The sequence below is a fragment of the Myotis davidii genome, unplaced genomic scaffold, assembly GCF_000327345.1.
Source record: "Myotis davidii unplaced genomic scaffold, ASM32734v1 scaffold575, whole genome shotgun sequence".
Taxonomy (NCBI): Eukaryota; Metazoa; Chordata; class Mammalia; order Chiroptera; family Vespertilionidae; genus Myotis; species Myotis davidii.
Window position 1 is genome coordinate 6,074,169 of NW_006290306.1, and position 12,632 is coordinate 6,086,800.

General features: G+C 38.3%; 1 non-coding gene and 1 pseudogene across 1 annotated transcript; one reads left to right on the top strand and one right to left on the bottom strand.

Moving 5' to 3' along the window:
* Positions 1–3,885: 3,885 nt before the first annotated feature.
* On the top strand, positions 3,886–4,344 carry LOC102774390 (annotated as a pseudogene).
* A 7,900-nt stretch (positions 4,345–12,244) lies between these two features.
* TRNAF-GAA lies at positions 12,245–12,317 on the bottom strand. The gene has a single exon. It is a non-coding gene; the product is annotated as a tRNA-Phe (tRNA).
* Between the last annotated feature and the right edge of the window lie 315 nt (positions 12,318–12,632).

The window sequence follows — 12,632 nt, forward strand, 5'->3', positions numbered from 1 at the left end:
AAATAACTTACTAGTATCTTGTGTATCATAAGTTTTCCAAATTCTTCCTTAGCACTCTAAAATTAGATTCCAAGTACCAGGTATGCTCATTTATCTTACCAAACTTCTCCATGAATCAATTTGCAAAAAGGACTTGCGAAAAGAAGTCATAGAGACACTGAACCTTTTCTGTTTCCAGGTCTCAGAAAAAAATGTAATTTAAAACTCTCAAGGTTACTAAACCACAATCCTTAGAAAATCTTGTTCTTATACTATGTTTGAAAATTCTGAGGGTTTATATTTCAACACTTTATAGAATTCCTCATTCCATTCTTACATTTCAGAACTAGTAAAAACCGAGGTCCAAAGAGTCAATTGGCTTATGCAAAGTTCTAGCCTTCTCAGAAGGCATGTTGGCATGTAATAAATTAGGCAGGCTTAGAAGCAGTCCTGTTGTTGAGGCTGGCAATAAAGTGAAAGACATAGACACAAAAATGAAGACAGCCCAGCTTCCAGATATGGAAGAAACTCTGCTTAGGTTACTTCTATGGGCACAGCCCCACATAAACTGGGAACCAGTGATAAACAGGGAAAATAATGGCCCCCAAAGTGGTCCACATCCTAACGCCCAGAATGTCCTCAGATGACATGGCAAAGGGGAATTAAAGTTGTAGATGGAATTAAAGATCCTGAATTATCTGAGTTTGGTCAGATAAGTCTTCCCTGAGCCAGAGATCTCAAGGTGAATAGGACTTAATAAGGTCACCAAGGCCAGGAATAACCATCCAGGCAGTAAAAATAGCATAGGCAGAAGTCCTGAGGCCCACAGAACTTGGAGAGTGCAGGGGATAGAGAAGACAGTGCAGCTAAAAGGAAGAATAAAAGTCCACCTTTATCTTGGAAGCAATGGCTAGCCATTGAATGACTGCTTCAGCTCAAGTGGAAGTTAAAATAATTTATTTTCAGGACACGAATTAACTTGGATCAAATACATTTTTAAGGAATATTGCAAAATAATCCATATTGTTTTGTTAGGATTTCTCTTAAATCTTGAATTTTGAATAGACATTGTTTAACAATAAAATTGCTTTCTATAGAAGAATATGTGGTATACAAATCCAACATTTTTTTAAAAAATTGAAAGAATGCATGGCCATTTGGTTAATTGAGTATATCTTTAGAAGAACTGAAAAGTAAGCTGGTCTGGATAGAATTTTAATGAAACTGTGCCCATTGGTATCACTGTGAATAAACAGAAAGCTGTATCATTCTCCAAGTTCCAAGAGGATTGGTAGCTGATGTTTTCTGGAGATTATAATATGCTTCCTAAATTCTTTTCTGATTCGCTGATGTGGTCAAAGGATATCTGTGGCAAAATTCCCTGGTACAAGGAATGGACAAAATGGGCATCTGGGCCCAAATTGTTTTCCTAACCAAACACACACACACACACCTAACAATGATTTAACCAAATAACAGGTCCATTAATGAACGGATTTTATTAAAAGCAATAAAAGTACATGAAAATGACATTGTCCTAGGAAATCCTGTCTATATGCCATCAGTTTCTATGGCAACCAACAAATAGTTAGGCCATGCATCTGATTGTCCAGTGTAATTACTTATGTGTTGGGATGGTTCAATGCTTCTAGATATCAGAAAGAAGACCTTGATGAAATCTCTTTAAAACATGCAATACACACACAGACTATCTAAAACTATTTTCCCTTCATGGGATCTAACTTTATCCTTGTAATGGTTTTGTGTTTTAGCTAAAAAAAAAAAAAAAGGAGCACTTTTCTTTCTTAAGGGTCTCTGATGTTAGCCACTTTTGCAGAAACTCAAAAATATTTTCTTGTGCATGAGTTACTTCAGCTGAATGATTACTTTGGTCTAGAAAACTCTAGATACATATTTACACAGTGAAATTCACCTAAAATGTGAAAAGAAAATGTCAAAATACCTATATGGTAGGTCCCTTAACCCTGGCTGCATATTAACATATTTTGGGAGTTTTTAAAAGTAACCTATGCACATATGGGTTCAGATTGAACCATTTCCAGAGCCCTGTGCTTTATCAGGTAGTGTTCATTTCTTCCCCAACTACATTAAAGCAAAGCTCCTACCAATTTTTAAACAGTCCAATCCTATTAACCTAGACCATCTATTAAGACAGTCCCTTGGAATCATGGTTTTAATAGAAACTTTCAGCAAATTTGATGAATTGTCAAACTCAACTACAGTTCACTCTAATACTGACTTGGTAAGATAGTTTTCTTCCTTGGGGGAAAACAAAAAACTTATGCTAATGCCAATTCTTAGAAATTCACATTTAATTGGCCTGATACTTATTAAAAACACATATAATTTGTTATTAATCACCTATTTATAGGTACAAATAAATGAAAGTATAGAAAAATAACTAAGTTGCCAATTTACAGATTGTTTTTATTCATTTTATTTGTCATCTCAGGAGTATGATATAACTAAGTGCCCAGGCTATGAGTTTATTACCTGAAAATTACAAGCAGAAAGTTATAAGAGCCAGAAATAAGAGCAAAAGAATGATTTCTGGTTTTATAAATATTTAATTTTAATTAAGTAGGATATGTTCAATTTTTTTATTTTACACATTAAAAAACAAACAAACCTGAAGCCCAGATAGTTTAATTGACTTGCAAAGACAACTGATGAAGCCAGAACTAGAACCTCGTTCATCAGGCCTTGTGTCGTATCTGACTTGACTTGACAGTGACCTAGAGGTATATGCATATTGAATGCTGACTTACTTTGATTTGCAAGGAACTGGGATAGAGGAGTTTGGGCTGAAATCATGGTGATTGCTTTGCAAATACCACATTAACATAATAAGCAGATCTTGATTTTGCAAGGGGATGAACTTGAATATTTTATCAAATACTAAAAGTTGATTATTTAGATGAGTTTAAAGCTCACTTCAGTAATTTCCAACAAGCAAGATTTAACAGCCAATGGATCCCTGCATTGCTCTCAGAATCAAAGCAGACACATCATTAATCATTGATCACTGGACATTTCTAGGCTCATTGTAATGAATACTAAGATTCCTGTAAGAATGTGACCTCAAGTGACTTGATTACTGAGAGTACTTGTAGGAAAACATTTAAGTCCAATACTTAGCAAAATGATTCATTGTGTATCTCTGGATATTGATGACTGTTTTACCTTCAATGTAAACAAGTGGGCAACTCTTCACTGATGCCTTTTATGGCACCCAGCACCTTCCAAGGATCAATGGAATCATTGGGAAATGAAGTATGCCGGAGACCAATTCCAGCATGACAGCAGGGCTGAATCTGGGAATGGCTGATGGCATTTCCCCAAACCTGAATAGGATACATTAAAATGACTGCTCAACTGCCAGACAGCTCAGGGCATTTTAATCTACATGTTATTGCCTCCTACTGGCCAAACACCTGAACAGCCGTAGGCTAATTCCCCTATCTGACAATGCTTGTGTATACAGAGGCAGGTGAACAGAGCTACTTCGCAGTGATCACCAAGCAGTGCCTTAGCCCCTCGTTCACAGAAACGTGTATTAGAGCAATCAGCCCGGGCACTGCCCTTTAATAATTTTGAACCTATGATTGCATGGCTGCATAGCTCCTTTAGCTAAGCTCCTCTGACCCCCAATGCCTTCCAAAGTTATGCTTCATCTCGGGACTCCTATTTAATCTACACACAGCCTTCTCCAGATTGCTGAACCCTTCTCAATGCTGGAACAAGGACCCCGGCAGAAGTATTTCTCCCCATCACATTCTGCCGTGGTAGGACTCACTGGTGACCTAGACAGCCTGAGCCACTGATCTGCCACTGAACCAGGGCTAAAGAATCTGGACATTGCTCTCGGGGAGACATTTTGGTGAAGCAGCCGCACATCCCTGCTCTCTGAGTCCCGCGATGCCGCCCAAGGATGACAAGAAGAAGAAAGATGCTGGAAAGTCAGTCTAGAAAGACAAAGACCCCGTGAACAAGTCAGGGGCAAGGCCAAAAAGAAGAAGTGGTCCAAAGGCAAAGTCCAGGACAAGCTCAATAACCTGGTCTTGTTTGACAAAGCCACATATGACAAGCTCTGTAAGGAAGTTCCCAACTGCAAGCTTAAAACCCCACTGTGGTCTCTGAGAGGCTGAAGACTCACAGCTCCTTGGCCAGAGCAGTCCTTCAGGAGCTCCTTAGTAAAGGACTTATTAGTCTCAAAGCACAGAGCTCAAGTGATTGACACCAGAAACACCAAAGGTGGGGATGCCCCCACTGCTGGAGAAGATGCATGAACAACAGATCTCACCGGCTGTATATTTTGAAAAATAAACCTTTATTAAATCAAAAGAAGAAGGAGAAGGAGAAAGAAGAGGAGGAGAAGGAGAAGGAGGAAGAGGAGGAGGAGGAGGGGGGGAGGGGGAGGAGGAGAAGGAGAATCTGAACATTGCTAGAGAAAAAAATTGCACAATAAAGTTTGGAAATGATGAAGAGATTAAATTTTCAATCTGGGGAGCAGAAATGAGGAGGTATAAAGAAAAAGATTATAGGGACTGGTTTTGTGTGTGTGTGCTTTGTTTACTCCTGAGAACTTTGATTCATTGAAATGGCTAAAGGAAACTCTACAATTAAGAAAGAAATTATGAAAAAGCCAATGATCTCAATATGGTTATTTCCCATGCAGAAATCTCTTCAATATACTAAACTGTGAGTGCCTTGTCATGCACCTAAAAATAGTATGATACAATAAAATTGCTTTTCATTTGACTTGTGCATATATTTACACAAGAAAGTCTACACAAATAATATTCATTTTGACTCAGCCGACAGCATGCACTAAAATCCTGTTCCCCAGAATCTCAACTTCTATGTGCATATGAGATGTTGGATTTAGACTAAGCAGAGAAAATTAAACATTTCTTAATTAAAGAACTCAGAGTCAAGCCTAGAAAAATCCCTAATAGTGAGCAGGTTAGCATTTGAGAAATGCAGTACTTTGTGAATTAACTTGTAGGAGTGACCCTATATGATCAAGTCCAGACTCCTCAGCAGGTGTGAGGCCCTTTATGATCCAGTCCCACCCACTGGTCAACCTGTGATCTGGCCCTGCCCCCTGGTCCAACCTTACCGCCAGTCACGGTGACACCATCCCACCTACACTCACCCTCAAGCTTTACTTCTGCTGTATATAGCAAAGGGGTTGTTTCCATAGCTCTATGCCTTTTCCACTTCTATTCTTATCTAAAAATAATAATACTCCTCTCCTTTGATTTGCAGATTTCTTCTTATCTTTCTCCCTGAATAAAAAAATACTTCTGAATTTTTCCCCTTTGAGGGTCGAACGACCCTTTCACAGGGGTTGCCTAAGACCATCGGAAAACACGTATATAATTACATATTGTTTTTGTGATGAATCACCATGCTTTAATTATGTTCAATTTGTAACGATGAAATTGGGGGTCACCATAACATGAGGAACTGTATTAAAGGGTCGCAGCATTAGGAAGTTTGAGAACCACTACTCTAAAGTCTAGCAGCTATATCAAGAATCTATGCATCGTCTATGAGAGTTCATATCTCTCAGCAAATAGGGCAAGATGCAATTAAAGCGATCCACAATGCCAGGAATGGGGCTGAGGAATGATTACGATTATAGATAAGAAGGATGAAGTGGGCATCATTGAGAAGGTGGTTAGGGCATGTATTTGAAGGAGGTGAGGAAGTAAGGAAGAACATATCCTAGTACATCGCAGAGTAAATGTGCCTGCCCCAGAGTGAGCAGGGTGAGGGCAGCCCTGGGAACCACTGTAAGGATAATGGCTGTTCCCCTAAGAAAAATAGCCATCTTTGCACAATTTTGAGCAGAGAAATGTGAGATCAGGTTTGTTCATTAGGGATCACTACCACTGGGTTAGAATTAATGCAGGGGCCAGGAGAGAAGCAGGGTAGAAGATTGTTCTAACAATCCAACTGAGAGCCTTGGAGGCAGAGCAGAGAAGGGGATGGAGTCTGGGAAATTGTGCCTCCAAAAAATTAAAACCAGACTTAAATCTAGATTTTTATTTTCCAAGTAAAAACATCCTTGGGATATGGTCTCAAGAAATTTTCTAGTCTGACCTAGACAAGCAATTTGGAAACTTAGCTGTGAGGCAAGTATATTTGGAACACTACTGTATCTCCTATTTTCCTGTCAACTTCCTTCTCCACAATTATCTTTGTATATTTGCAGTTGTACATTTGACAGGGATGTGCAGGTTAAAAAAGCAAAGGCTATTCCCATCGCACAGGCACCCAGGGATTGATTAATGCATGGATGGGGTAAGGCATATGCTCACATTTTTCAACTCCCACATGTAAATACCAAATGTCATCAGGTAACACTTTACCTCCTCCTACACCTCAGCTTTCCTAAGAAGGGTCAGTCAGTCCTTCCATGCATTTCTTGTAACTTAGATCTGGGCATGGAAGGCCATTCTTCTCAAACACTAGACAGGCAGTTGCTGCTTATGTATCATAGAGGTGAACCAAGGGAGGCATTGGTCATAGTTGTACATGGGTCAATACTGACCTGAGATCCCCATACTCCATGTAAATCCAAGATTTCAATAGTCCATAACACACACAAGCTCAGCAACAAGCCACTCATCCAGGTGAGAGCATAGGACAAGTACGCCAGGCCTTGGAGGTCAAGGAAGTTCAAATGTGACTCGGCCCATTGTTCATGTGACTGTGCCCAAGCCACTGAAACTCCTTGGTGTCTCTCATCTGTATAGTGGGACTAATGTGGAGCTGTGAGGATTATAGGAGAGAAAGAACAGAGACTACTTAGTACAGGGCTAGGGCCAGCTAAGCCCTTGGTTTATGGAAAGAGTTATTCGTTAACTACATGGAACTATTCAGGGAACTTAAATGTTCATTTCTGGGCAAATGTACTTTTTTAAGAAGTCCATTGAATTGGCAAAAGATCAAAGTGTGTGCTCTTTGGCCTTCTGGAAGAACAATTCTATTAGCACTGGAAAGTAACCTCTGAATTCTAGCCAACATTTTAACTTTTCATACAGATCACTGGAGGCCAGCAATAAGTCCTAGACCGATAGTTATCTTTGCAGAGAATTCCAGCCAGCTGAACGGGAGAGAATGTCCCTACGACAAAGTTAACAACTCCTCTTCCTTTCCATTAGAAGGCAAGATTGATGGGAATAAAATTAGTGGCACTTTGATAAAAGAAGCTCAGAACCCTACCCTGTATCATGACAGGGAGAGGATGGCAAATATGGATCTTCCATCTCCACAAAGACATCAAAATGCATGTTAGTGATTGAGAAGCTCAGGCCAAGCATGCAAACTAAGTGAAGAATATTAAATGATATGGCATTTGCCAAATCTATCCTTAATTATCCTGGGGGGGAAATATCAAAGCTACTTCCAAAAGGAAAGTTAATCATGACCTTCATCAGTTACACAAAAGTTTCAGGAGTATTTCATTGGGAATAAAAGTACACATAGATGGTTTCATACATTTCAGATCCTTAGAAATTGTATTTTTGGGATAAACTTCTTGGGAAGGTTGAGTACATAGAACTAGTCTCTAAAGGACAATTCTTTTCCATCATCTCTATCCAATTATTCCCATAAACTTTCTTCTGAAACAAACCCAAACAGTGAATTATTTTAAATCCAGAATAAGAGAGAGGCTTCTGCGGTTAAAAGTATATAGATTAAGCTTGTGGTGTCACATTCCATCGGTATCACTTTCTAAAGTTTTCTAAGTTAAAGATTGCGAGAAGCAGCTGCATTTTGGCATTGAGTAATCATGAATTTACTTTTTGAAATACCTCTAAGTATTTTACTATAAAAGATGAGTAAAATGTGGAAATGTACAATTTTAAAATAATGTGGTAAAGGATGTGGCATCACTGAGCTTGTGCCGATCGTATAATAACAATCAGTGGCTTCAGGACTGGAGATGTGTATTCGTGTATTCATTCCATTTATTAATAAGGAGAAGCCCACAGCCCGTGTGTGGAAAAGTTAACTCTCCAGACTACTGTCTCTAATCTGCTTATAATTTCTGGCAGCTCTCAGGAAAAAAATACCCACTTATTTTTTTCTGTTCTCTCAGTGTTTTCTTTCTCCCTCTCACTCTCTCTCTCTCTCTCTCTCTCTCTCTCTCTCTCTCGTTGCTTACCTCAAAAGCTCTGTTGTCTCTATTATTCTGAACAATCTCCATAAAATTACCCACTAGATTTCCAGGTAGGAGGCGGAACCCATTCTGAGTTCATTTAGAGATTCACAGACTCTGAGGGAAAGAAAAGCATGAACACAATTTTAATTCCCATGCCACTGAAATTACAGATCCCAAATGTAGCAACAAAATGAACTAATGCTAAAAGAAACACTAGACTTTAAAGAGTGGACGCAGTTCCTAACAAGTTCATAATGGCCAAGTTATCAATTTTAGCTAACATTTTAAATTTCCATAGAGAATGATTTGTAAATATTACTCCAGCTTTCTTTATTACCATTGCAGATTTTTAAAACTAATTTCACATAAATTATGATACTAAAGACTGTAAAAGTGTTTTGTATTATTGTGAATTAAACACCACTCTAAGAATGAGACATTGAAACAAGGAATTTGGTAACTTCTCCTCTTTCATTTCTAATTTTGTTTATTTGAGACCTTTCTCTTTTCTCCTTAGTGAGTCTAGCCAGAGGTTTGTCAAATTTATTAATCTTTTCAAAGAACCAGCTCTTGGTTGCATTAATACTTTTTATTTTTTAAAAAAGAACAAATTTGGCATTTTTGTGACCAATATGAACTAAATGACAATTACATAAATTAGGACCACTTATATAATGACATCTTTATTACTGAACTGACTGGATTTATACAGACAATTTATGACATCTGGCCTTAAAAGGATAATGGCAGCATTTTCCCTAAATGCTTTGCATACTGCCAGTCATCAGGACTCTTTCTGGTACTTTGTCATTACCTTCCTATTCTCACACAACGCTCCCTCTGCAATGTTCTCAAATTGCTATAAATGCCTTTTTGCTCCCTGCTTTTTAGATTTCCGCATCACTGATTAAATGAACTAATTCCTCTAAATTGCTCAAAATAGGGCCTGACACAGAATACAAATTTAATAAAAATTACCTCTTACTACTATCATCACTGCTACCATTCAGACCCATTTGCCACCACTTACGATTTTGTAGAAGTATGTTTCAAAAATTTGGAGCATGCTATACTTAGGGCTGTAGTGTCCATGTTTTAGCCTCCTTTCATATTTTACTTTCTTTCCATTAAAAGAAACATCAAAGGAAATAAATTTCCATTATTATTTTAGACATTCAGTCCTCATATATGGAAAAATATGATTTAATTCTTGTATAAAATGTAAGTGTACTTATGTGTCTATATACATTCATTTTATATTAGCAGTGCATAGGAAAAAATCTGATGAAAGAATGGACACCAGATTGTTAACAATGATTACCTTTAAGGTTGGGAATGTCTTTACTTTTTAAGCAACAGAGTTCTGTAAAAACTTTAATGTTTCAGTAGTTTGTATATTTCGTAATCACAAAAACAATGAGAATTTTAAGAGACTTGATTCTCTTTATATTGGTCAATACAATCCAAATTCCCTTTAGACACCAACACTACTGTGTGTGTGTGTCTACAAATAGCACAGAGCCCAAACCCCATGCAAGAACAATGCAGAGATAATTGGGAAGAATTAACAGTGTTGTCCATCTTGCCTGAAGCCTTTACCATCCTAACCCTGTTGTTCTTGAAGTCTTGCTCCCCATTTGCTTCCCCAAGACTCCCAGCGGTCTGGCCTTGAGCGCTTGGTCTCATCATTTAGACCAGCCTGGGCAAACTACAGCCAGCGGGCTCCGGCCCGTTTGAAATGAATAAAACTATTGAAAAAAAAGACAGTACCCTTTAATGTAATGATGTTTACTTTAACCCATTGTGGCCCTTGAGTCAAAAAGTTTGCCCACCCCTGATTTAGACCCAGATCCTGCCTCTCTCCCAATGGACTATGTGTTTGGAAGTGGACCATGATGTTGGACCTTGGATGTTTCTCCATGCACTTGGCTCCCTCCTTTAGCCCTCAGGCATTTATGGGAACATCCCTCACTAGCTTCGGCCTCATGATGGAAACACAAACCCTGAATCAATTTTGCAGAAAAGAGCTTTTCTGGAAATGTGGCTAAATGCTCAGGGAAAAAGCGGGAATAACCTGCAGCATTCATACTTTATTTAAATGTCTGAAGCCTGAAAAATGCCTGACATGAATTGGAAATGCTACCCCTTGACCAAAACCAGCCAAGGCATCATTCAGGTTATAGACATTAAATAATAGAAAGATGGAAGAACAGACAACCATTGCCTGGTATCCAGATAGTCTACAATGCCATTAAAAAGAATTAAAGCTAACTGGAAAAAGAAGAATAATAAAGGTAATGTGAGGGCATTTTCTTAATCTCCCCAAAAAGAGACAATTAGGTGGAGTTGAACCCACCTCAGCAGATTAAACATAGTGATGGGGGATGAGTCATGGGAAGGCTATCCCAAAGTAGCAGGAGTGTCTCCAAAAATGGTCAAATCTGCTTCACTATGTGAAATTTGTCCCTAAAAGCCACAACCCAGACAGGAAGAGAATTTGTTGACAACCTACGCTCCCTCCTGAAATCTGCTTCATAGTAGATAAGCATTGGGCAAGAGGCACAAGACAATCATCAAGAAAAGTTCTATCACTCACACCTTGAAAAATTCAAAGGTCAGGTCACGAATTACCAGCAAGTATTTGTGGTGAAGAGATCTCTGTATTTAACTTTTCTAAACTTGTTCTAGGACACAAAACTTGAATCCAATGATACCGCTTGACAACTACACACGAACATTCAAATTTGCACTCAGCTTCAGAGACTTCACAGACCTCCTGTTGCCTGTGAATTGGAGGTAAGAACCTTTGAAATAGAAGCTAAATCCCTTTGTGGAAAGTTAAAGCTGGGTGAGAAAATATCCTTTCATATTTACCATACAGAAACATGGAATTGTTGATACAGAATTTTAAAACACTTAGAAAAACACAGGAAAAAGATGGCCTTTACTAGTGCCTCATTAGATGGAGGGGTGACTCGTCCTTAGAACAACTCATATCTCATAGCTCTACCTTGAAAAGTTCCTAGCCAATGAAAATAATCACGGTAGTCAAAGTAAAAGCCATTGACTGTGAACATACCACATGCCAGGTCTCAGGCACAAAAACTGTTATTTAACAATTACTGAAAATTGTAGTGGCCATTTTAAGTAAGTTAATACATTGAGCTTAGGAGAAAGCTTGGTATATATATCAAGTACTCCAGTTAGCTATTACAAGCAGGAAGTACTAATGTGCTGGTGGGTTTATATAAAAACTCCCACCAGGACACCTGACACCACCCTTCTCTGAAAAGCCATCAATCCACCCAAAGCATGAGAACCAAATACAGTAGCCACTCCTCACCCCTACCTATGGTTTCACTTTCTGAGGTTTCAGTTACCATGGACAATCTCAGTCTGAATATGTTAAATGGAAAATTCCAGAAATCAACACTTCATAAGTTTTAAATCACACAATATTTTGAGAAATGTGATGAAATCTCGACCCATCCCACCTGGGGCTGAATCATCACTTTGTCCTTTGTATCCACGATGTGTGTACTCCCCACCTATTAGTCACTTAGTACCTGTAGATTATCAGATTAACTGCCCAGGTATCCCAGTGCTTGTGGTCAGTAACCCTTATTTTACCTAATAATGGCCCCAAAGCTCAAAAGTAGTGATGCTGGCAATTTGGATGTGCCAAAGAGAAGCTCTAAAGGGCTCCCTTTAAGTGAGAAGGTGGGTACAATGCAATGAGATATTTTGTGTCTGTGAAAGAGAGAAACTACATTTACACAACTTTCATTACAGTATATTGTTGTAATTACCCCATTCTATTTTATTATTAGTTATTGTTGTTCATCTCTTACTGTGCTTCATTTATAAATTAAACTTTATCCTAGGTATGTATGCACAGGGGAAAAACACCTATGGGGTCAGGTACTATCAATGTTTCAAGCATCCATTTTGGATCTTGGAAGGTCTTCCATGTGGATAATGGGGGCTGGGGGACCTCCTCTATGCTCCTTAAATATTGTGGATAAGACTGACCAGAAACTACATTTAGAATAAACATCTAAAAAATGCTGAAACCTGGGATTGAACCAGGGACCTTTAGATCTTCAGTCTAACACTCTCCCAACTGAGCTATTTCAGCTTACTTAGGTAGCTCCTAAATTATTCCATTACTTAGGTAATGGAATAACAGATGTTTTACAATAACAAAAAAAAAAAGTTCACTATTCAGGTTTGGCTGGAGATAGGTACTTAACAAATATTATAGAAGTCTTTGTTTATAAGCTAGAAGTAATACATAATTTTACTTTTCTCGATTATGTTTTAACTGCCCTACAATCTGTTTTTCCCATTTAAAAATAAATCATGGACATTTTTCACATCGAAAGGAAAAAAAAGGTGACTTTTGTTGGCATTTTGATTCTGATATATGACTAATTTCTAGAAAAATGACAGC